The sequence below is a fragment of the Anser anser genome (genome assembly GCF_964211835.1).
Source record: "Anser anser genome assembly, chromosome: 2".
NCBI classification, from domain to species: Eukaryota; Metazoa; Chordata; class Aves; order Anseriformes; family Anatidae; genus Anser; species Anser anser.
In genome coordinates this window covers 19106455-19134152 of record NC_139721.1, presented here as the reverse complement: position 1 = coordinate 19134152, position 27698 = coordinate 19106455, and positions in this window count along the sequence as shown.

Below are 27698 nucleotides of genomic sequence, written 5' to 3'. Positions count from 1 at the left end.
TTTTTTTTTTTTTCTGGAGTGAGCATTAAGAATCTGACATGAAATTTTCCAAGCAAGTAGCAGGTGCAGCTGTACCCAAAAAGTGCAATCTGCCATGGTCTGACATGGCATGTTTCCTACCCTAAAAGATTAAGTCCACTGGAAAAGTACAAGACCCATTCTTCAGCATAAGAGGAAATTTAAGCTTTTGATTCTTTAAATTATAGATAGCTGGAGCTGCAGTTGTGGGCTTGAAGTGCATAAAGGGTGCTTTAATGCAATAGTTTTATTATTTTACTGATTTCTTGGAATGCTGGATTTGCTTGTTAAAAATGTGAAATAAAATGGAGGAAAATCAAAGTGGTGTGTATATTTTCAGAATAAAGAAGACATTTAATTTAAAAATTGTAAATTATTGGGAAACTGAATTTATATAATGTTGGGGTTTGGTAACATTTATATAAATAATACAATATTTTTGTTTTTAAAAATGCAAAATGCAGAAATATCAATGAAAATAAGTATAAAATTAGCCATTTTAAAAATTAAATTCTCTTTCATTTGAAATACATAGCTTTTTTTTTTTTTTTATATACATGTACTTGGGAAAAAACTTTATCTAGAATCTGCCTTCAAACCTAATGAGCTGAAGTTAAAACAGTACAGGAGCTATGCTCAAAAAGTGGTCTGCTCCATGTTTTTGCTTCTATTTTAACTGTATGCAGACTGTTGGGATGTATAAACTGCCTTAAGGTGTGAGAATTTACAGCAAATGTATTCTCAGACCTGCTTTTGAAATGACTTTCTCCACACAGTAGCAGAAACCCTGAACTCTGGTAGTTCTATGACCATAGCCACCACAGTGTGGATCGAAGCTTTAAAGGCGAGACTGTTGAGCTGCAATAGCTCCCAATCTCTTCTTTCTCTTTCTTTCAATAAAGTTGGAGCACTGTAAATTAGTTGTTTTTTTTCCTATGTTCATAAAGATGCTCACTTATCGTTTCTTTCCCCAATCTCAATCTGAGAAGAAAGATCGAAACTTGGTGTCCCAAGCTACTCTTTGAATGATGCCTCCTATCCACATATGCTTCACTGCCACCACAAACCCTGCCACAAACTGTGCTGATTCTGAGTGAAGGAATCTAGAAACAATATCCTGCTTTCCAGAGTCCCTCAGAAAGTCCGGGAAAGAATGATGATTCCTTTATAGGGAAGTGACACTCTTTTCCCCCTGGAGTGTTTATTTCCACCTCAGAAGACATTTTTCATGCTCTGAACTGTGTCTTGCCATAATTTCCTGGAAGCCAGCCACATCTAACAGGTTAAAACCTCTAAAGATTGTCCAGTCTGCAGGAATTTTTAAAGAGCAGGAATAGCTCAAGTATGATGTGGGTCCAAATCCCGAGTTTAAAACACCAGAGATATCTAAAAATAGTGTTTAACAGCAGTGGAGAAACGTTTCTGTGCCTCCTTAATCTCCAGCTTCACTGTGGGATAGAAACTGCCTATATAGATACCAGACACTGGTGATTTGTGTGCATGCAAGAATTGAATAGATATTACAACAGATCTTCGTGGGAAGAAACTATAGATTGAGGAATAGTTTGAATGAGCCAGTAAAAGTATAGCTATTGGACTGCAGCAGATCTCAGTCTGCAGGGAGAAAGACCAGTGCAGACCTGCTCAGAAATCAGAGAATGCAGAATTATGAAAATATTCCTGCTGCTTCTTTTTGTGTTTGTAGAAGCTTTTATTATAGCATAAAGTAACATATCAGCATATCAGTGGCATAGCATATCATAGCATATCAGTTTGAGGTTATTACTTAAAGCAATACAGAGACTTCACTGCTCTGAGAACAGGTCTTGTGGAGGTGGTAACCTGTCCTATGCCATCTTCTGTGCCTGTATCTTGTTTTCCTACTCAGTACAAAGTAAAAAGAAGCATTTATTGCTGGCCACTGCTATTGGTGCTCCCTTTTCCTCCTGAACTCCTCACTGCTCCATAGACCTCATTCATCGATTTGAGTTTCTCTCCCTTAGCAGGGTTCAACGCCGCTTCTATATTTTGTCATTCTTGGGAGATTTTTAGTCAGAGGTTTTCTCCCGTACTTTCCAAACCACAAAAAAATATGGTACTAAAAATCCCTCTGTCTGCAGTGCAGCTGAAAAAGGTTCCACTGCACCAACCAGAGAGCAAGGGAGAAAAGCAAGCTCCTGACTTCAGTGTAGTGGTTGTGTGGGCCCCCATGTCAAAATGCTCAGCCACCTTAACAATAAATTTATCTAAACATCAATCTAATTTTAAAAAGCACACACTTCTCTCGAGGCATAATTTTCATTAGCTGTTGCTTATAACTGGATTTGATAGAAAGCATAGAGCTAGATTTTCACTAAACCATCTGTTAGATAGGAATGATGGGATGCCATGACATATGGCCATTTGGTGAATATATTTCCAATATTTAGGGCTATATAATGAGACAGAATCCCTTGACATAAAGAAAATCTTCTTTCAAGGAGGTCCTGGGAAAGACTCCAGACACAGGCAGATTCACAGATGGAGTGTCACAGTGTATCATATATTTATTTCAGTAAGACAGTTAAACTTTAAGAAATAAAACACAACAACCATTTGAAGTAACATTTGCTAAATTCCTACGATCCCATTGCTCTCTGTCTGAAAACAGGTTAATCATGTCCATGCATTTCACCCAAGCATTACCTATCTCTATTACAGGAGAGGAGCAGTAGACAGAAACAATAAACATCGCTAATTGCAGTGTTAGCTTGTTCTATGTATCTTCCTCGCTTCATGCCAGCTTCCACGTCCTCATTCATACCTCTAAGAATATATGTACAAACACAAGCTGAAAATAAATAATACATGTCACACAAAGAAGAAAACCGTATTTTTATTCTTGTTCAGATATCAGTAACACAGTAGCACTAAAAACCATAGATCATTATATTCAAATAGATAAGAAGCACCTCAGCATTTAGCACTTAAATCTTCATCTCCAATCTCCAACTCTAAACATATAAAAAAAAAGCTTTATGCACCTCATATGTTTGTCAGATAAATCTAAATATCTGTAAGGAGTTCCATTAAATCCTTCAGAAGCTGTGCAGTAATACATAATTCATCTCTGTTTGTAAAACACAATAAAATGAATCAGCCTCCTATTTCAGAGGAGACTCCCACATATTTCTTGTAAGATCTTTAATAGCAACTAAGACCTATTTCTTATCCTACTGAGTATTGCTGAGGCAGCTGCAGAGAGACAGTGAAAGTCTGTTGTAGAAACAGCAGATTATTTTTCTTTCTCTGGGTAAGTTAATATTTTAATTCTTTCAGCCCTCAAAGTTATTTTTGGCGGGATCGACAGAACCAGCCATTGACAGTCTGAACCCACAACCCTGTATTATTGTAAAGGATAGCCTTAGTTTTCATTTTCTGTAAAAATAAAATTAAAATAAAACAGTTCCCCCTTAAAAAAAAACTCATCCCCACTTAGCACTATCCAGATGGTTATTTCTCTACACATCTCAAAGTCATTCTTTGCATGAATAACTAGGAAATTTTAATCACATAAAATAATGAAAACAGGGCATTGATTTCTCATCATCCACTGATTAACCATATACATATGTCTCTCCAGCTCACAGCTGCACTTCTGGAATCTATGGAGAAGCATACCTGTAAGCTCCTTGAAAATGAGAAAAGAGCCATTGGAGGGGACTTATCATAGCTACAGCAAAGCAAAATAGAGAATATGTAATGTAGTCATCAGAAGTAAATTGCCCAATTTTGGATTACAGCCAGAGTGAGTAATTTTTCTGAGTAATAATTGTAAAGTTCAAGGCAACATTCCTTGTATCTGGCAAAACCTGCTCAGGCCAGCCCTCCTGAGATGCTTGCAGAAAAGCAGGCAGCCATGTCCACCTCCATCAGCTTGAAGCACTAATCAGATTACAAAGTACATCTCCAGGACTACGCATGTGAGTCCATGTAGGGATACTCATGTGCGGTGATGAAATAGAAATGTTTAAATTAAGATTTCTTAAACAGGCTGATCAGTGCGTTGTTTCAAGACAAGCATAGTTAATAGTGATGGCTATCTTTAATGCTGCCAAGATTCAGATGGGACAGGTTTTCAGAAAGTACAGAGTGAAGACAGATTATGTTTTCTTGTGCAGAAACTGAGTCCCCACTGATATTGTTACAAATCTCAGATCTCTGACATATCAAAATGTGAAGGGAAAAAAAAAAAAAAAACTCAATTTAATGTGGAATATATTTTAAAATTGTTAAGAGAACAGAAGAGCAGCATACAGTCACCTTAATAGATTATCCCTCCAATCTGAGGACCAAAGATACAAATAAAATATTTCTGAAGATACACCAAATATTGAAGGTGTTATTTAGTTTTACTAAAAGTCTGTGAGGGATTTATTTATTTATTTAGTATCAGAAGACATTTCTTTGAATAGAAATAACACAGTGCTTGGAGTACTGCCAGAAATAGTCATAAGCACAGTATCCTTCTTTCCAATGGAGTGATGCAAATATATTGCTGTATTTAAAGCTGGCTGCATTTCTTACACAAGAGGAAAGAAGTTTGCTCAGGGCGAGTGTTGCCTATAACTTACAGGAGTGAGACTGACAATCCATTAGATCACAAGTTCAAAAACAGCAGCATAATCTCTGAGGTAAATTTTGTCCTCTTCTGTTTCTGATATAAAGATGTTTCAACACTTAATGAACAATTGTGTATTTCTTTTTTTTTTCTTTTGCTTTTTCTTTCTTTTCCTCTTTAAGAATAAAGCAATTTTGAGTTGCATGCAACAGGAATGGACTACATTACCATCACCGATATGTGACAGAACTTTTTAATCAAGAATTTCTAATGCAATAGCTGCAAAAGTAAAAGCACAGGATAAAAAAATGGCAGTAAAGGAAAGGTACACAGTAATGAAAGATGTATTTCTTTATTTCTCAAATATCACAAGAGCTCAAACTCTCTTGGAATAGAGATGGATGTTCATGGATTTGTCATATGAAGTAAGCAAAATATTTGCCTGATTCCTCTCTTGAGGAACACCAAATTATGCACTCAGCTTGACGCCTTTCTTTAAGTGTTTTCCATAACCTCAGCTTTAATAGTATAGCTATTTAACTAAAAGACTGGTAGGAGCAAAAAAGGTAAGATTTTGTTTTAAGCAGTAGAATACATGAATAAATCAGTGAACTACCTAAGTTTAAAGGAGAGTAATCCAGAAAGGATTCTACTTTTTTTCAAGCCCAAATGGTTGAAATCTCAGGACCAGGCAAAGTGCAGAAACCTATATGACAGAAAAATAAATAAATAAATAAATAAATAAATAATGATGTTTTACTGTTAAACACTCTTCGTTTAATGATTCACACACAAATATTAATCTACCTAGGGAAGTAGGTACTTCACTTGTACTTCAGTGACTATGAGAAATAAATAAAATAATTTCATAATAGTGCCATACATTCAGATGGCAAATGAAATATATATTTCTTGGACGTACATTTTGTGTTATACTTCTCCAAAGTGATTAAACTGAAATGTTGTTAATACTGGAGAGGGGTCATTACAGCAGTCAAGAAACGCTACAATATCTAATGCATTTTTCTTCCCCGCCATGGCATGAAACACTTAGGTTTTGTAATACAGAAATCATCCGGTTGGATCAAACTGCTTCTGTCTAGTCCGTACAGCATCAGATATTTTCAGAGAAATAGATATAAACCACAGCAACAAACGTACTCTGCATGTCATATAACATCTACCAGTTCAGTGAAAAATATTTAGCACTATGCTCTAAGTTTTTTTATTGATCGAAATATATGGGTAAAATTAGGCAAATATTAGGTAAATAGTGTAATAACCTCATAACTTCACACTTCTGTTGCTCATTTATCTTCCTGAGAGTTACAAAACACTTTATAAATCTTGTAAGAGAGAAAATAAAACCACGGTGTAACTGGGTAATGAAAGGTGCAAGAAAAGTATAGGAGGGTTAGTGGCTGTCCAGACATCCCATATCAACGTTGTGACAGGGCCAAGAACAGAACACCAAGCTCCTAGTCTTAAATCTTCATTTTTTAACATTTGACTACTTCATGGGAAATCTCCCTTACACACACCTTCTGTTACATTACATCTCTGCTGGGTATAATGGCAATACAAATCATTCTGAATCTAATAGTTTGTGGTCTTTATATGTCTTTATATTCATGCTATTGAATGATACCTTCATGAAAAGTGAAATTACCACAACATATTGAATCATTATCACATTTAATCCCTTCAAGATATATGCTAGAGTGTAAATTATCAACTCTTACTCATATGAGACCACATGTTTAGCTGGATCATGAGTGGTTTGTTCTTTGTTGGGTCACATGGCAGTCTATTTCTAACCCCATACCTCACCCTCCATTTCTTTTGACACAAATAAGCTAATCAAGTATGCTTTACCCTACAGCATGAAACACCTGGATGGAGAACTATGTCACTACTGGGATTCCCTTTGTGGAATCAGACGTGAATGTCTTACCATATGCACCCTGGTAACGCACAGTTTTTATAAAGCAATAGGCTGCAAATTTTCACACATAAAGTTTTCTGTTTAAGAGTCCCACTGGTTTTTAGTGGTGATATTCCTGAAGACACATTTCTATAGACTCAAATGTTTTATTGAACTTGGAACTCAAATACAAAATAACCATAATTTATACCAGTGTTGAAAAGTCAGCATATTTCATTTAAGTTTTAGGAATTATTTTAACTGCATAAATAATTAAAAAGTTTCATTGTTGTTGTTGTTTGTTTGTTTGTTTGTTTTAATAAAGACATAATTTTATTGTAAATTTCCTGAAAGACAGCTAGGCAGACAAACAGATTCTGTATTAAAGCTCGTGTCCTCTCAAAGGCAATCTCTCTTAAATGGTCCAAAATGATCTATTTACATACAGGTGGTTTTCTTAAAGTTTTCTCAGCATGCCTAAGAAACCAAAATAGTGATACCCTGAGTGTTAAACAGAATGTAAAGCACCAAGTGATGTTATTATATGTTTCAGTCTAGAATCATGATACTGTCTTGGAACTGCCTACTTTGTTGTTGTTAAATGAACCAGAAAGAATTTCAGACTTTTTTCACTGTTTACGTAGTCTCAATAAGTTTGGGGATCAGTCACCAGTCTGCCCAACCATTATGAGCTGCAGAAAGCACTTTGCTGTATGGCTGGCCCATGACTGCTTTCCACACTCGTCTTCTTATGTGTCCTTTTTAGGCTTTTTTCTTGTGTTTCTCTAAACAATCCTGCACCACAGTGATCAACCCTCTGGATTTGGGTACAGTTGCTTTCAGAGTCCATCAGCGACATTTAGAGATCCCTCAACAGTGATAATTAAATAGCAACATAAATTACTTCCTTACATCTTAGCAAACTTGTTTATTTCTGCAGCTATTCAGTTCCCTGTCAGCCCAAAGGCAAATGAAAAAAGGAAAGTCCTAATTTTTTCTGCACACTGAGTTAAAAAAAAATAATAATAATAATAAAAAAAAATCAATTAGTTTGGTTTCTCTAGAAACGTAAACCTTAAATTGTCTTAGAGATATTTGACCTTTTAAAATCAGTTTTAAACTTATAATGTGAGAATTTATGCTCTTGTTATTTATTGAATTATTGTTTTTCTGTTTGTTTGTTTGTTTGTTTTTTAATTATTTTTTCTTGTGCATTAGGCTTCTTTAGGGTGCATCTGCATTAATGGCAAAATTTGGTGCTTTGAAGTAAATGACAACTATTTTACATGTTAATACTCTCTCCTATTGTTTCTACAGTAGTACATATTTTGCTACCAGTCAGCATCCAAAGAGAAGCCATGCTTTCTATTTAGTGTGAGGCAGGCTTCTAAGAATATTTACTGAGTTTTATGGTATTTACATAATTATTTTTTAAAACCATCAATTAAAAAATACCTAGTAATAAATCTTACCCTATCATTATGAGTCAACATTTTTAATATATGTGAGTCAGAATTTGTTCCTAGTATTATTGGGGTAAACTACCCCCAGTTAAAACATTTAGAGGAACTATACATCACAGTCAGCAACAGAATCCTAATAGCTCTCAGTGACAAGGTTTTCAAAACGTCTGGAGTTTGAGGGACTGCAAGGGCCTTGAAAAGCAAGATGTCAAAGAAGCTGATCTGAAGCTATTTCAACCCAACACTATTTTTCCTCTGTCTAGAAAATCTATTCAATAACTGGGAGAAATGGTTCACATTTTACATTTTAAGCACACTTAGATGCCTTGCAAAATACATTTAGAAACAAAACTATGTTTGGACTCGAAAAAAGCTCTAACCGTGAGCCCAACACCAGTGCAAAATTCATCCTAACACTAACTTTGTTTGAAACTATCTTACATCTCTGTAAAGAGAAAATTGTGTATTTCAGATGCAGCATTTTGTATAGAAAAAAAAAAAAAGTTTTTGAAGATAAATTTTAAAAATTAAAAGGAAAGAGAGGAGAAGCTGGACTGGAATTTATTCTCTCTCTGGGAAAGAATTTCTACCCAGAAGCATTACTTTATATATAATTATTTGATAGGTAATGACAAACGACCTAATGATTAGAGAAGTTGTCAACACCATTGATTTGCCAGGAACAGAAAGCATCTGAACTTGTATGTGGAAATAAGTGCCACAAAACCAGATTTTAAAATGAAATGTGCCAACAATGCTTACCTCACTGCATAAATTCTTGTTTCACTTCTGAAATAATCTCGTATTTATGTTTTAAAAGATAGGGAAGTGATACAACTTAAGAGCTACCATCCTAAAAAAATGACTGTACAACAGACTGTGAGAACTTTAACAAGCAATGATAAGTCACTTATAGAAGGTTCTCTAAATAATATCGCTCACAAGTGTAGTGAAAAAAGTGGTAATAATACATGAAAGACAGGAATGTACTTTGTAATTTCAGAACAACTTTATATGTCAGACTGCCAGATAAATATTTACAACACACTCCAACTTAGCTGAACTTATATGACTTCAATCAGGGGAAACTGCTTCCAGACACGAAGGTCGTGAAATATGTTATCAACTTTCCAGAGCCTGCCTTCAAAATCACATTGAAAGTGGAGAGCCACACGGCTGTCTAGTGTTATGTAGACTTAGAAACACTGATAGGAGGTTTATGAAAGGCTCCCCAGGGGAAAAAATAAAATTAAAAAAAAAAAAAAAAAGAGAAGATTGTGCTGCTTTCACATTATTTAATAAAAATGATGGAAGGTTGTTCTTTAGGTATGATTCTTATGACCATGCGTGGGAACACGACACTATGACACAGTAGGCCAAGTAGATGGCTGAGACTTTGAACATGGATGGTAAGAATCACTCTGACAAGTGAGAACAAATGCGTAGAAAGTCTGTGCAGCAGGCCTCTCACCAGATCTGCAGTGTCAAGTTGTCTTCTTTTAAAATAAATGTTATTAGTGCTATATCAGAGTAGAAAGGGAAAATGTACCAATTAGAAAATACTGTGAATGGAGCCGAGACCAGCTAAAGTTGTCACATAATAGCCACAGTCACAAGTGGCAAAGAAAAATTATCTGAGTGGTGAAAATCTTTTAGACCTTACGGAAGAAAACATGAAGTATGCACTGTTTTTTCTAAGTCAAGAAATGTCAGTTTCTGGGGATATTATTATTATTCTCTTATTCATAAATTTAGTTAACTCACTATATAAAATTATCATGCAGGAATCCCTCTATCCTGTTAAACTAAACAGATAGAAACAAACTATTTCAGGCATGACAAAACATTGTAATTTAGGCATTAATTCACGTACACTAAATTCTTCAAATTACAGTTAAAAGGAGTGCTTTGGTGTTAATTACTGTTTTGAAGCATCACTGGCAATTCTGAGAACACCAGAAATTCCCTGTCATGCCATCCTCCAATTAAAATGTTTATTTTCTTTTTATTTTCTTTGTTTTCTAAAGCATGGGCACATTAAAATTACTATTTTTCAGTTTTTCCATATGATGAAAAGGGATAGAATAATCTTTTGCTTCATTTGTTTGGACCTTTTTTGTTAAAGCTAAAATAGATTATGCATATTTTTTTTCTTTAACCTTTCATCATCATGAGTTTATGTTCATCTGAAAAATGCAGAAAGGAAAGGATTAGTATATTAACTATTTCTCTTGCAACACTAGTTAATTTATTACTTCTTGCATACTAAAGTTAGACATTGCTACTCCTGTCTTACACTACAGAATACTGTTGGATATTTCAGTTAGTACTGGATAGTGATGTTCTCACTGAAAGAAAGACTATACATTTGTAAAACAGTAGCAATTCCCACTTTTTTTTTTTTTTTGGGGGGGGGGTGTCTTTCTCACAGGAATTAAGTAATACCATTAACATTGTTATATTTATAAATCCATACACACATTGATGAATTTAGATATGTTACTGCCCAAATGATCTGAAACTTGCTTGCTATGTCCTACAACAATGTGGAATGGTACTGCTAACATGGTGAATTTGCCAGTTCTCAGCACATAAAACACTGCATACACTGTAATTGACGGGGGGGGGGGGGGGGGGGGGAGAAAAGAAAAAAAGTAAGAAAAGGCATAACCACAGAGTATTTCCTCACATTGGTGTACTTTGCATCTCTAAATGCTTTTAAATAATGCAGAACGTGTGTTGCTCACCACAGCCTTATGAAACCCTTGCCAACATCCAGCCAATTGTTCTGAGAAACACAACTTGGGATGACTACTGGTACTCAGAGTGCTGTAATAGTTACTGGTGCTGATGCATGCTAATGGAAAAACAGTGCCAAGGGCTAAATGGATTCTTCATCAGAAGTGATACAGGATGAGTTTTGCAGGTGAGTTAGGGAATCATTAATCAGTCTTTGGACTGATGAAAAGATGGGCAAGATGTGCCTACTTAGCACAGGCATTCAAGCAAATTGAAAGCTCTTTTCTCAACAATCCTGCTTGGCTCTCAAGTAAAGTTAATTGATTTAATTTAAAGCATTCCAAAGAATAGGACTGGGGGAAAAGAGTTGGGGCATTTTCCTTTTTCTGAAAGCAATGTTGTAAACAAAAACCAAATACACTTTTAGCCTAAATCTGCCAATAGCACTTCAGTGATTTTGTCTACTATTGAAATAAAAGCACCTCACCAAAGCTAAATGCATCTGTTGTGCCATTAACCAGTTCTAAAACCAATTCACCTTGAGTTTACTATAGTCTGCACTATTTTCACTGCTTTTATGTAAAACAGCAACAAAAATTTGAGTATTTTTTAACTTTTTTTTTTTTTTTCTGTCCCATAACCTGTTTTATTTGAACACTAACTGTCAGAAGAACAAGATACTGTGAACCCCCATTGCTGTCTCTTGCTGGTGAGATAATCAATGATACAGGCCTGTTTCTCTTATCTTTGGGGAGTGTTTAACAGCACAATGTGAGTTCCATTTTGATTTGTGACTGTTTCTTCTGGGTGGCCCAAACAAGCTATGGAAGGTGTGAACAAACAGCTGCTGCTTTTATAAAGGAATTTGTTCTGGGTCTTAGGTTTTATTTTGGAGGCAAGTAGAATCTTGGGATTAGAGCAAATCAGATCTTGGGATCAAGCTGTGGCCTGCACATCTGATACCATGTGTTTTGAAGGGGATTCTGCCATCCAAAACCAAGTCTGTCTGGAACTGGTTCATCCATGTAATAATACCAAATAGGATGCACTAGAAGATGTACTTTCTCTTGTAGCCTAAACAGTGGAACATTTACAGTGATAATGGGAATAGTCTAATGACACCTCAGCAGTTTAAAAAAAAAAATGACATAAGACATTTTCAGATGTTTGGCCTCTCTCAGAACTCTTTAAAAAAAATAAAATAAAATAGGCATAGCATCAGTCACTGTTGCTTGTAATGGCATAACATAAACAATTCAATTAAAAGAATACCACTTTACACATTAAATTTCTGAAATGTTTCAGGCACAATGTTATATTTAAATCATTTCAGACGTAGTGAAGAAGGAGGCAAGAAAACTACTGTTGGAAATCTCCTCTGGACCTGGTAAAGTATCATGTTGCATCAAAAATACTTGCAACTGTGACACCATTCATTGTTTTCTATAGAAAGAGAAATATATTAACAGATTGAACCTGGCTTTGGTTGGTAAGGCCACTGTTGAATTAACTGCATTTCAGCTGAAGGTTTTAACTCCAAGATAGTTAGGAAAGTTGATGACCTACAAGAATATGTAGAGTATGCATGGTGCTGAAAGGCAAGAGAGTGAAGTTTGACTCTATTAAGATGGATGTGGAGTGATTGATAACATGTGTGAGAATGTAGATAGGGGTTTTGAACACGGAAACAGAGGAGACAGGGAGTGTATTTTTACTCGTTCCTAAAACTTCTTTTCTGGAACCAGAAAAGACAGTCCATATTATTTGTACTCACCTCCATTTTACAGTCATATGATTTCTTTATTATTATTATTATTTTTAAATTTACGGATCCAAAACCTAACCTAGAACACTGGAAACATATGACTTGAAGAAATGTTGACCAAATCTATCATGAGGCTCTCATTCGGTATAAATGAATCATGTTTCTATTGTACACCACCACAAAACAGCTGCCAACATCCAATAAGGATATTAATTTAAAACATAAAAATTTGTTGGTGTTCTTCTGCCTTTTTATAGAACTATCCTTTCATTTTCTCTGCACAGAGATCTTCCTGGAAAACTGAGGAAACTGAGAGATTTTTACGTAAATACACACATAAAAAGATATTGTCCAGCTTCTAAACCTAAAAGTGCTGCTTAGAAATAAAACCATGACTACTGATTAAGTGTGAGGTAAGCCATTTTAAAATGCCGGGTCTTAGTCTTCTGACCGTAAAGAAGGACCAATATACATGTTTATCCTGAAACCAAAGTTTTTAATTTATTGTAATCAGAAGACTCTCAATCACCAAATAGTAATCAGAATTTCACAATTTTACTCACAATTTAAACATTAAAAGATATATAGGCAAAGTATAAGCTACACAATCCAAATCAGTCATTCACAAATTTCTAGTTGCTATAACAACCCATTTTTCAGACCTAATTTTTCAGTGTGCTTTTAAAAGCTTTCATGTGTGTTGCTGCCCATTTTCTTCACTGTCTTTACTTGTCAGTAAGATGTCTTCCCCTACAAACATTTCCAAAATTCTCCATTCACTGTGATAGCAGGTTTTGGTGCAAACACATAAGCAGTTTACATTTACTGCAAAAGAGAATCTTACTGAGAGTTACAGACTGGTTGTTAATATTCAGAAGGCAGGAGAGGGCACTGATCTAATGACAAATCATTCCTCGTTAAGCATCATGATCTTCCACTCATTTCTAAACAAACATGCTGGGTTTTATTACTCTTAACATTTTCCTCCGTCGTAAACTGACAGAAAAATTAACATATTAAGTATTTCAAGCCATGAAAAAGAATGTTTGGAAAACACTTTGCAACCATTTGCCATTTCTTTGTTCAGATCTTTCCTCAAGAAGGTTTCAAATTTTCACCCAGTCTTTTCTATTTTATAGCTACTGCCTCATGAAAAATTTACTTTAATCTTCTTTCCATGCATTGGAAACTATTCTCTGAAAGTTGATAAATATTGTCTCTATTTAAAGTTAAGGAAACAGAAAGAAGTATCAGTAGTTTCATAAGTGCCTGCTAATTTTGCATGTCCAACTTCAGACACATTATGAAGACACATTAAAAAGAGCACTAAGTGATCAGTTCATCTGAAAAATCATACCATTTTGACTGGACATTGAATAACCTGAGTTTTGGGGTCACTCTGAGCATAAGGTCAACATTTCCAGGTGGTTTCCATATTAATTTTGAGGAGTTTAAATGCAAATCTAGAAGAAAGGAGCTCCACATTCTACCACCTGATTTATTGACAGACTTGAGGAAATCACTTCAGTTCTTTAAACTTTGGTTTCTTCATAGAACATTTAAAGTGCTTATCTATCATTGTTTCTGTTTCAAGGCAAATGCTTTTGTATTGCAGGAAAGGGTGGCTTGTTATGCTCACTTTTGGCACCTCACCACTGCTGCTCTTCATCTCTCTCTCCTTATTGCAGATCCTTCACTAACCCTTCCCTTTCCAGCTTCCTTTGACAGGCTGAAGAAACCCATATACATTTCATGATAGAGCATACAACCATTGTCCCATGATTGTTTCTAGCTCTCTGTGGTTACATTCATCATCTCTGGGACATGTTTATTTTTTTGGTATTGTTTACCTCTTCCCCTTAATATCGTCATCTTACAGTGAAGTTAAGGTCTGTTTACATGTGCAAAATATTGTTGTTACACATGAACAGACCTTTAATTTTTTACCTTCATCCTAATGCAGGCAAGTAGATTTATGAAAACACTTCTTTTTTGGTCTTCATGAATTCTCCCCCAGCTGAACATTCTTTTTATGATTTTCCATGTTTGGCTTAAGTCACATCATATTATGTTAGAAAACTTTTGGCTCCATTTCATAACATTGAAGCTGAAAGGCTTCATAAATTGATTTATGATCTGTAAAAAGACTTAGTCCTCATTTCTGTGTTCATATATTCATGTATGTGCATGTATGTGTACATGCATTTAATATACACATGTTTGTATGATGTCACTACAGTGTGGCAAGTGTCCAGGATCTGAGGGTTTCCAGCTGTGGTATTGTTTAGATCATTAGCCAAAATACACTGCTAGTATATACATCAATAGCCCAGTGGGTTGAAACACACTCTTCAGTAACTGCCTCTTACATCTGCTAACATAGATATTTCCCAGTAAATCTTATGTATAGGACTACTCTCTGAGAAAGAAATGGAGGAGGGAGGAGAGAGAAGAAAGTAAAAGGAAAAGTGCACAGTATTTCATCTAAGCAAATTGCTTCAGATCTTTCTACTGATTCCAACTTGCAGATTTCACTAATCTTTTGTAGAGGCAAAAACAGTTGGCACATTTTTGTCAGGGTGAAATAAACAGAATGTTATTTTAAGCAAAGAGCATATACGTATTTTTAAAACCTCTTGGCATGATGAAGAATGGGACATCAGGGAAATAGAAGTGTCTGTTTTTTGTAAAATTCCTCTTGTTCCTACATAGATCCTTCTCTGACCACAAAGGTTTACACGCAAAAAAAAAAAAAAAAAAAAAAAAAAAAAAGTATAAAAAATTCTCTTACAGCTGCTCCTGTCTCACAGAGCTAAACATTTTCACAAATATGTCCTGATTCTTAGTATAAATTATGCTTATTTGTTGTTGTTTTTTTGTTTCTTTCTTTCTTTCTTTCTTTGTCTGGCAGCAGAAGGATTCACTTCTTGAAAAATATAACACAATTTTGCCTAAAAATAAGTAGGAAAAGTTAGGACTCGGACATTCTATTTTTCATCCAGAAAAAGCATCCTCGTTCATTCAGAATATCTGAATGTTAATGTGTTTATCGGATGTTTATGCTGATCTGAATTTAGAAAATTATTGAAAACTGGGTGAAATTTTTGCATTTTGCATCCTTAGGAGATATTAGAGCAGAGATATTGCTTTTCTGAATGTAAATTTCTTTGTACCTTTTACCTAAGCAATGTCGCCCTGTATCCTTGCATTTCTATACTTTTGTTTCTTCAGTTTTACCACTTTCCAAAACTTTTAGCGTGTAAATTACTCTACATTCAGTTTTACATGTGAGAATGCAAAAAAGTACCAACTGTTACAGCAGCTGCTGACTGCGAAAGATTCTTACACAGACGATGGTCAAATGCCTGTCCCAAATTCCATTTTTAATTACTTGAAGGAGAAAAATCTGATACACTTCCACCATTACTACAAACATCTCTGTGTTGACTTTGTTATCAAAATCCAAGTGATATCCTATAGTATGTAGAACAGAATATAAAAAGATAAATCTTTCTTAAGATAGTCATAACACCTTAAGAGTTTAAGTCCCAATTTCAGAATAAACTCTTAATTTAGAAGTGGCATTGAGGTTTGGACTTCATGGTGAAACAATATCTACTTGTTTATTAAAACACTTCGCTTTCCGAATAAGGCCTTTCCATCTGATTATTTTTAACTGACCTATCAGCCCTCGAGGTGTAGGTAACTACAGCACCAGATCCCTGAGCAGATCTTATGGATTTGATGCATCTTCAAGAAAGTATTGGCAATTTGAACTGTAGAACCTATTAACGTGGGCTAGGCAGAGCTCACTTCAGTTGTCAAAGCCTGGGCTCAATTTGCAAGCCTGGCAGTCATCTAACTTAGTAGGAAACACTAAATATGGAACTTTAAAGTGCCATTTTTTACTCACACACATCCACCCTGCACACAAGCCTGCCAGGACAACTGCATATTCACTAGGTTAAGTTAATAACATCTAAGTCCACAACAAATATTTAGAAATATCATTGTATTTTAAATAGTGTGGTTTTGTGGTTTTGTTTTGTTTTGTTATTTTCATTGTTCTGGCTCTTCACATCACAGAACAAATTTTTTCTAAAAACTTTGTGTACATTTGTCTCAATGACCTATGACCAGGAGTGATGAGAAGGACAACTGTAGAAACGAACCTAAAACACCAGTGAAATTGGGTCTGTCAGAGACAGGTCTGCTGGGCATTAAGTTTGAACGTGATTATATTCTGGCTACACAGTATTGTAAATGTTCTAATAACAGCTTTGGCACAGCCATACACTCCCATCCTAATTTAACTTGTCAGGCTCATCATAAAGTGAACCGTGTACATTTTATTTTAATTTTCTGTATATCATACAGAAAATAAGACCAATTCCATGTGAGAAAGTAACAAAATGGTGGGATAAAGCCACAGCTCAATCACATCATTACTTGGACTGAGACTTCAAGGACAGGCAGTAAAAAGTACCTAATTTATGATAACATGAATGATATGATAAAGGTATGATTCTGCTGAAATATCCTTTGCTCAGGATTAATGCCCAAATGACAAAAAGGGCGATGAAATCCCATTAAAATATGGATATCCTACAGGCTTCTGTGTGACTTCTGTAAGCTGCATGCAATGATCCCTACAGAGATCATTTCAGTGGGTACATACAACTCTATGTTTTATTCACTACTCATTTTCCAACAGTAACATCACAGAGACCTCATACTAACTTCTAGGAATAACCACATAAGACAGGATTTGCCTGCCAGAACTTGAGCAAGTGCAGTTAAGACATTAATGTGTGGTGTCTACAGTCTCCCATTATAGTTCATGGAGAAAAATAAGCACTTCTGGCAAATCATTTCATCTTGATATAGGCATACCCAAAATATATTTGTCCATTATTTAAGCTTCTTACAGCCTTTATTCCTTCAATAGAGAGATATAGAAGTGTGTGTTCAGTTGTAGGGCACGGAGGTGCTGGAGGCAATTTTAACAAAGGCATTTAGACAAATGCTCCTAATTACCAAATTCTGGAGAAATTAGGTAGCTAGAGAGATTATGTTTGCCTAAGGTTAAGCTGTGAATCGAAATCTTCTTGTACTATCTGCCTTTGGCCTGTGGTCATACACAAAATTTTTGGCAGAGCGGGAAGTGGCATGAATTTTTCGGGTTTAGACTGGTACTAAAACTACCAGGTCATCCATCCTCTATATTATCTCTCAGTTTGGTCTAGCTGGTGTTTGTTCCTTAATGTTTATTTGGCTAGTTCCTCTGTGTCACTGTAGCCCCTGCTTACGAGAAACTCTTATACATTATCCCTTAACGAAATCGTTCCTATTGCAAAAAAATTTTTTGAAAAGTGGTATAGATATCCACAAAGAGGATTAGCACAGCCTCCTTCCAGCAGGCTGACAGGTTTTCCTTTGTTTCCACGTCTTTTCTTCCATGGCACCATAAACCTCTCTGCTAAATTCAGGTACTTTTGAAGTATCAGTACTCATCAACATGGTGGGATGTCAGCACCCTGGCTGAAAACACTGAGAGAGGAGGCATTCAACTATATTTTGAAGTGGGACAAACTCAGAAAGTTTCAGACAGACAGAAAGAAAGACAGACAGATGTGCTTGTACAGTTTTAAAAGACATGCTATTGGTAAATAAAGGGGCTGTTCCCAAAACTCACACTCATATCATTATCAGCCCGTTACCCATTTGGAGGAAAGAACAGTGAATTTGGGACTAACACAAATTGTAACCCTCAGCTCTCACCTTGTTCCAGGATTAATACAAATTGTTCATCAGATATGAGATAGTTCTGTTTAGAAGCTGCATAGCTGCAATAGTGCAATGAACAAACATGCCCATCTTCTGATTGGAGCTTGTTAGTTCCAAAATGTGGTGTAATGCTAGCACATTATGTGCACCACATAATGTGCAGCACATGAAATGGCTGGCTTGTGTCTCACTGTCTTAGAGCATGGGCAAAACTTTCCTGTGTTTGCCCACACCCACCAGTAAACACGTGTCCTTGTGGTCATGTCTTTGCGCCAGTCCAACTGGCTGGTGTCCTGCAGAATGGCAAGGTGAGGGTTCAGGTACAGCACACTTGTTGCACTTCCCAAAAACTAAGGGGAGAGAGGGTTCAGCCATGCTTCTTGCTGCTCACACTGTGATTTATGAAGCCAGTAGCCCAAGCAAGAGACGAAGGACAATAATGTGTACAAAAACTTCAGGCATGTCTACACAGCAAAGATGAGAAACCTTTGAACATTTTAAAGCTTAAACATTTATTTACATCCACAGTGTTGGTTTCATGGCTGTTTTGTGATACTAGACTCAATTCCAGATATTCAGAGAAAGACACTAGTTTTTTTGTGTTTTTTTTGTTTTGTTTTGTTTTGTTTTTCCTAAAAGGATTATCTATTTCATCACAAAATATGCCTAACAGCTGATTACCCTATAAAAGCTGGTGGAAGCTGTGGAAGCTTTTCCTGTTCTACAAGAATACCTCTTTGAAATTAGTTATAATGACATTATAAAAGCACACAGTGTTTTATAATTAACTGTTAATAGGTGGATATATGATATGAAAAGGTTTAATACCTTGATTCAACTACTTAAACATTTACATTGCTCTAATCAAGTGTTAACAAAAGAACACAATGCTTACTTTTATAATTATTTTTTAAAAACTTTTAATGAAACTTTTTAATGGCTGAAACCTTTGTATTCATTAGTAAGTGTAAAAGATAAAAACTTGAATGTCTTATACCTTAGCAAGTGATAATGGTTTTCTCAGCAGATGTTTACAATGGATGGAAAAGTTCCTACATTAAAACAAGTTTTGCAAAATTTGTTACTAAGAGTTAATCCCTCAGCTTTCTATCTTCTTTAACTTGCTGCTTGTATGTTAAAGATGAAAGGATGAAGCACTGATGTTTATTTTCCTTCTTTCTTACAGCTCAGTGCTTTACCACATGTAAGCAAATAACTTGCTAATCACAACAAGTGACAAGCAGACTGTTCACACCATTACAGGTTTGGGGCTTAAAGTCGTTTAATATTGTGAAAAAAAAATAACTGTTTTTCATTCACATTTCATCTGTCCATGGGAGAAGAAGCAGTGGTGCCACATGGAACTAGAAAACTGAAAAAATAGGTAACTCTTCAGCAAAATACAATTTATATCCCAAAGCATGTGACGGATAAGTGAGTTTAGAAGTATCATCCAATGTTTTTTTTTGTGAATTGTCTGTCTACTGATGTAGGCAGCCCCCTCGGGGCTGGGGGGGGGGGGGGGGGGGGGTGGGACATAGGTGGGGTAGGTGGGAAGTATCAGTCACTGGGACAGTGGTGTCACGGTCTTGAGAAATAGTAGGCAGGAGTGCTTTTGGGACTGCTTCCCGACTTCATGAGGTAAGCCCCACCCCCACCCACTCCCACACCCAAAAAAGAAAAAAGCTCCTGGTTATTCAGAACCTGCTGTGTCTAAAAAGACAACAATATCAAAGTTACCAAAATCTCTCTGTATTTTCTCCTCCAAAATGGCTTTATAATGCTGTGCATTATAAATTATAATAATGCATTATAATATTTTATTATATAATTATAATCTCTTTTATGATATATTTATAATAATGCATTATATATTATATATTATATATAATAATGCATTATAATGCATTATAATAATGCATTATAATAATGCATTATAATGCTGTGGGGTATGACTTGAGGCAAAACTCAAGATAGCACTTTAAGCATCCATTAACATGGCCATCCCTATGCAACCTCTAGCTCCAAGAGTCTCCAGAAGCTGAGGGCCTGAACTTATTTGCCCCAAACCATAACCTCTCTCTATATATATATTTTTTAATCCTTTTTAAGCATCCACTACTAGGTAACTATCAAAAGTAGGAGGCAGTCAAACATGGACTCTAGATTCAGTCAAGTACAATGGCTCTTGCTTTATATTTTTAAGGAATTTCTTCTGGAAGTTCCTCAGTTTTATATAGTTATTCAGTGTTTAAAATAGGAAATAAATCACAAGAATCTCTCCAGTACATTGGAAGAGGCACAGTTTGGAGAGAGGGTTAATGTTTTAATATTATATCACATGGTGAAGTATTCCACATTTTTAAACCATAAAAATGATTGCAAGGGTAACACTGACATTTAGGCTTTCTCTTGTGCGAGAAAAGTCATACAGATTAACCACAGTTTGGAGCCAAGATCAGTTTTGGCCTATTGAACAATAAATAAGGTGATATGGGTCTTTGTTTCTGCTTCTTAGCTTTCATTTAGTTAAATTCCTTTGAAATGCAGCAAATATATATATATATAAAAAAAAAACCTATGAAACACACACAAACAAATCTCCTCCCTATTTTTAACACTGCTTTGAGGAGAGTAAACCGCACAATAAGAGTTTAAAAGTGTTTTTAGGTTTTAATTGTAGTGAATTGCAGTTATGTATTTCACTTGTCATTTTTTTTTATATTATCTATTGCAACAAGAGGGTCAAATTATGCTAGATACTGTCATAAAAATGCACAATAAAACAAGAGTCTTTGCACCTAAAACCAAGGAGTTGATGCCTGGCCATACACCACATCTTCAGTGACCAGCTGAAGAGTAATTGGTATCCAAAACTGGGCTTTGACAGACCAGTACTTGAGAAGAATTAAGTGAAAAAATGAGGTAAATGCAAATCTAAAAAGCGACTGAACATTCAGAATCCAAGATTCACTGCATTCATCTTTAGGAAGAAATATGCAGTGTGTGTGGTCCTAGCAATCTTTGGAGGGTTTACCAGAGGGTTACTCTAAGATGGAGTATACGACAGAGCGATAGAGAGAATCTGAAAAATACTGTATACTGTATGTCAAGTGAATTAAAAAAAAAAAAAAAAAAGAAAATTATATAATATTGTACAATATTCTGTATGGATGAACTGAGACATGTCTGTCAACTGCTATGGAACTATACACTTTTATATTAATAATGTATTTTGCACTGTAGTGCTAAATATAAACCAGGCACCGTGCAAGCTGTTTTTCAAGCATCCCCATTCAGCATAGCCAGCAAACGTCAGCTGTGACCCCCATAACACCCAGTGCCTAGGGCCTCTCTTACACAGAGAATGCCAATTGTGCTGAACTGTGGGAGCACTTATACTGTGGGGAACGGAGGCTAAAACAAGACCTACCAAACTTATTTTCACTTGAGATCAAAGACAGAATGTGAGTTCAAGGCTCCAGACATCAAAGACCAGCACACAAGCCCACTGTGCCACCTCGACCTGAAATTTTGTCCTTATTATGTACAGTGGGAAGTGTACAGCTTTTATCTCCAAATTCGGTGTAAAAAAATCCATTAGCTAAAAGTATCAAATCAATGTAAATAATGCAATGAGAATAACAATAATCATCATCTGGACTTGATCAGTAAGAATGCTGCTAATTAAAAAGTATTGTTTCCACTCTGCCAAGATTTCACTTTAAGTAGACTATGAAAATGATTGAGTCAAAAGACCTTACTGGCAGACAATGAAGTCAGTATAATTTTCTTTTTAATAGAATTTGGTGACACTAACTGACTTAAACTTCCCATGGCCTTACTGTTTTATATACAGAGACCTCAGAGCTGGCTTCTAGTTAAACCTACCTCACTAAACCTAAGATTATGAATAATTGTAGTCTTATTTCAATGCCCACTGAAACCATCAGAAAGGCCACCCATTGCCCCAAACAAGGGTGGAAGCAGAAGATGGTTCCACAGATGTGGCTGGTATATGCTTTTGTTCATCATTCAAGTTTTCTTGAAAACAAGTACACTGAAACAAAAAAAGAGTGAAGACCTCACTAGTGCCACCAGAGCAGTGCTAGATACACAATGTTTGGATTTCCAGAAATGAAAAGGCAGCTGTTTTTTTTTTAAGCTGGGAGAATGGCTAAACCATACATGGAAGCAGATAATGTACAAGCATAAATCAGGAGTTAGCCCAACTTTGCGCATGAACTTGACAATAAACAGCAAATTGCTGATGCCACATTGTCATGTGACAGTAAGAGGAACAAGTTCGGAGCATACACTTATAGCTAGTCTAATGGCATTTGAACTTTTTTATTATTATTTTATTTGGGACACCAAATGAAAAATTTTCAGAAGAGGTATAGACAGTTAACTAGAGAATCACCCTACTGGTGATAGAATAGTTCTTCTTAGTCCTCCATAGCAGACTCCACAGAGGTAATGAAGCCTGTAAAAACACGAGGACCGGAAACTGAAAAATTAATCAATGCATTGATGTAATCAATTTTTCAGTTCCCAAAATATATCATGAAAAATAACCAAAGACACCTGGAGGGAACAGTGGATGTCATAAATCATGCAGGCAGGATCGGTATGCCACACTAAAATATTTTCTGTTAATGTACCACTGTACCATGACTATGAGCTCTTGGTAAAGGACTGAAGGACTGCCTGAAACTTTGTGAATACCATAACCCACCTCACTACTGATCCTCCAGTAATTAGCAAAGGTAGGCTGTTATCTACATGTGGACTAAGTCTAGTTATGAAAGTTATGTCTAGTCTAGGCGCCAGGTACACAGGTGTTGTGTACCCTTAAACACCCATACCAAGGACCCAATCAGAACAAACTGTACCTTCTTTCCAATGAACAAACTGAGCTTCCCACTGTGGAAGCAAAAGTATATGGGGAAGATAACATGTACAGTACATACCAGGGTCTGACAACAGTGGGGTGTGTGGAAGTGCTCCAAGGCTCTGAGGCTTAGATCTAGTGACACAAGATTGTCTTTCCCATCTGCAAGGGATTTTCACTTGCTAACTGTAAAATAATTTTCTTCTGAAACATCAGACTGAAGTAAACCTAGTCTATCCATAGAACTTCGGCAACCCATAGTCCAGATCCCACACGCAAACTGAATTTTTTTTAATTCTGGAAAAGCTATACAAGGGGAAACACAGTGAGCACAAATGAGTATGTTTATAATCTTCCTTTCAATCACCGTGAATCTCTGTGCTGCAACATGACAACATCTTTTCTGACATTGTAGGCTGATTACAAGGGGTTACTTTCACTCTTTTTGACTTGTGTTCAACTGGATGCTTGGTATTGGCCAAGCACTAAGCACTCATACCTCTCTCTGCAGCTGGGATCAAACAAGGATCATAAATTCAATGCTGTTTGCTCATCTCTGTTGAACAAGTGGATTCACGATACACTGTGATAAACAGTTGTAGCTAATAAAAGCTGGAGGACTAAATAAACATAAAAACTGAATTGCCCTTTTAGCCCATAGAAGGCTTGCCTCCCAGGCTGTACGGCCCGTTTACAAGCAGAAAGCAATGTCAGTCAGCACATTATGCCCACACACATTGTATGTGAGCTCTGACCATATTTAGATATTAAGAAAATATATATGTATTTGAGCAATTCACTGTATGTATTTATAAATACAGAAGGAAACAGTATCTTTGAATATATATATGAACTACTAGAATTTCAGAAAGAAATTATGCAACTTCATTTTTGGCATCAGTCTGTTCCTATTACTGTATTTTATTCAATTTTTATATTGTAATATTCCTACAAAACTTAATATTTATAAGAAGGTGCCAGTAAATTAAGACTCCACACAGAATTTCATTAAAAATCTTTGTGTTATTTTCCTGTCCTATGAAAATAAATAACCATTTCTTCAAGTGGCCCAAACATTGCTATTTAACAATACCCTTTGTCTCTCTGGAATAAAGCTACCTTCACTGTGTTTTGAAAATTTCCACTCTCAAATGCCTGTAAAACTAAAAGCATATACTGAAAACACTTTGACTTTTTCTTCCAGAGCGAATCTTAAACAATAACGAGACTTAACTTAAAAAAATAGCTGTTTAATAACCATCAGATTAAAAATATCAAGAAAAAGAAAAAGAAAACATAGCATGCAGTTTGAGCTAAGCACCCCTAGGCTACAGGCTGGGTCATATACTAGCAGCACTACCACCTTGCGCCATGGCTCCCAGGACTACAGTTAGCATAGCCCATCCTAGATAGTCATGGCATGAAAGAGTGACTGTGCTTCCTGGGGGAAGGGGCAGCTGTCAGATCCTTGTTGACACTGATAGCATTAAGGCATAGAAGTTGACCCTGCAAGCAGTAATTGAATAGGGCAATGCTTCCCACTACAGTGGAAAGCAGTTCAAATTAGTCACCACCAAGACATATGGCTCAGAAACAGAGCACAAAGAAGTTTACATGTGTAAAACTAAGCCTTCTACTGATGGCAGGTAAGGCAGAATGAAGTTAGGCAAATCAGCTGAACATACCAGCTTCTAATTTCCCATCAGAAAATTATTTGGTTGCGGTAATACACAATATAGACAAGAGTGCCAGGACATCAGGCAGAGTGAACACACTGGCACAGCAACAGATTAGCTGTAGTCAGACTAGCTTTGCAGGTTTATAGCAACTGAAAGTCCATGTTGGTTCATAGCTTTATGCCCAAAAGCCCTGAAATAGCTCATTCTTAGCACAGTTATAAAGTGGATGGAAAAATTCTTGGTGGTCATAATTACTGCACCTTCACCAAATGAAAACCAAAAGTTATTTTAATCTCTCATGTTAATTCTTCACTCAGTTTTGCTTTCTGTCTAAGTAATACTGTTTTAATGCTTGTGCCAATGGTTGCCTAGCCAATATTTAAAAAAAAAAAATGTTCATAGTCTTTGCCAATATTATATTAAGAAGGACATCTAAGAAATGCAAACACTTAGTAGATTTTTATGAAAAGTGATGTCCGTCCAGTATCTCATACCACTGGATAAAAAAAGAAAACAAACTAAGAACTAGACCTCTGGAGTACACTCATATTTCATTTGACAAGGATACTCACTCTTTGTCCTGAGAAATAATGTATATATATTATCATTATTTGTTTGCAGTCACCCAAATACAGTCACATAATCTTCCACCAACCTTATAACGAAGAGCTAACAGTCTAGATCCTACAAGACAAGGACAAAGATACATGAACATACAGAAAATAAGTAAAGGAGGAAAACAATGGGTGACGATACTGTGGTCATGAGTCTAGCCAGGTCAGTAAACATATCCAGCTACTTCATTGCTTTTTTCCTTCCCTTTCGTGTCTTGTAGGCTACATAACTGTGTATTGATCTGGAATTTGTTGAAAGTTAAAACTCAACTGATTTTCCGGGGAGAAAGAGTTGCATTTAAACTATTTTAATGTTCTCAGAAATACATAGCAAGAGACAATACAAGTCTGTTGTATTGTATAAGAGATAATATTGTATTGTATAAGAGATAATACAAGCATAGAAACAAAATGTGGCTTAATTGATGCAGAGCAAATCCCATGAAAAAAAAATGGTGCTTGGGTTGGAAGGCAAGTTGGATGGAGATGCCTGGAAGATACAGATCTATTGAAAGCCTAAAGGCTCAGCCTCTGCAGCCCTCTATAATGCAAGGCAGGGGACTTAAATATCAGAGGGCGTTTCTTTACTGTGAGAGTGACAGAGCACTGGAAAAGGTTGCCCAGAGAAGTTGTGGAGTCTCCTTTTCTGGAGATATTCTAAACTCACCTGGATGCCATCCTGCGTAATGTGCTCTAGGTGATCCTGCTCAGCAGGGGGGTTGGACTAGATTATCTTCAGAGGTCCCTTCCAACCTTGGCCATTCTGTGATTCTGGAGGGGCTTCATCTGACTTTTGCCTATATTTTACCAACACCTCACTCAGAACACACTGCCTAGGTTTAATGCCTTGATGATGATAATAATAATAATAATAATAATAATCTGATCAGAACTATTTTTGTCATATTTTCAGTCTTTAAAAACAGTGGGACAAGATTAAAATATGAAGTTTAAGGTTTAATACTTCCTCCCAAATTTCCATTAGCATTAACCTCAACAAAAGATCCTAAATTGGTAGTTTCCTTCTGATATTCATAGCAAATGGCACAGAAATACTTGACTGAACAAGTAGAAGGGTAAAGACAGTGCTAGAAAAGACATGTTTAACAACTCAGAATCACAGAAGAGACAGTAAAGGCTGCAAGAAAGAACCTTTCAATTGAAGACAGATGATTTGTGTTTTGTTACAAGGGGAAGGGGAATCTCTGCAATATGAGGGTGTAAAACTTATTAGGGAACAATGTCTGCATACCAGCACCAAATTAAATTGATTTTTTGTTGTTGTTTTGTTTTGTTTTTGTTTTTGTTTTTGTTTGTAAGTTGAATGTTTAAAAGCTGTGAGAGCTAAAACTTAAGATTTGTTTCCATATGGATGAAAACAAAAGGTTCTTCCCAGAGATGGAGGGTTATAGCTACATCTTTGGACCTGCAGCTCTGGAAAGGAAGATGAGTTTAGCACAAACCCCAGTTTACAGGCATAAGGGCCAGGAAGGACAGAGGTGATATCATACAAAGATAGCAAAGCAAAGAGAAAAGGAATGATTAAGTATTGTGTCTCAGACATTCTGAGTTTACCCTGATATTGAAGAGCTCTGAGAAAACTGGCCAAGAATTTAAACTGGAGTGGAGGACTGAACTCCACTGAGTTGAGTCATTGTAATAAAGATGATAGCTGGAGTGTTGTTTGCAAAGAAGATCCACAGGAAGGGAAAAAAGAAGTAGGATTAAGGGATAAGTCTGGTGAAACCTCAGAGAAATTTGGAAGGAAGGCGTGCAGGCTCCCCAGAGAAACAGTAGCAGCAAATATTCTTTGAACATACTGTTGTAACCTTTGTTTGAAAAGCCAAACTTTTGTTTAAAGAAACACAATGAAACACAGCTCAATATAAATAAGCCCTATTATGTAGTAGCTGGAAGATAATTTTTGAGATCTAAAGGATGGCTCTTAACAAATAAGTTCGTAGCAGTATTTGCGTCAAGCTATGAGCAACAAGGCAATTGCTGCTGTCAGGCACTCATGAGATTTAATGTTATAAAAGATTGTTTCTCTTGGGCTCTCATTTCACAGCTTTTGGTGTCTCGCTGTCTCTTAAGCAGGTTCTTACTTCTTCCACTAAATCTAATATAGCATAATAGCACTTAAAGCTAACTTTAGACAAAGACTATAGAACGCTCTTAAATTCTTTATGTTGATTTGAGAACTGAGGGGGAAAAA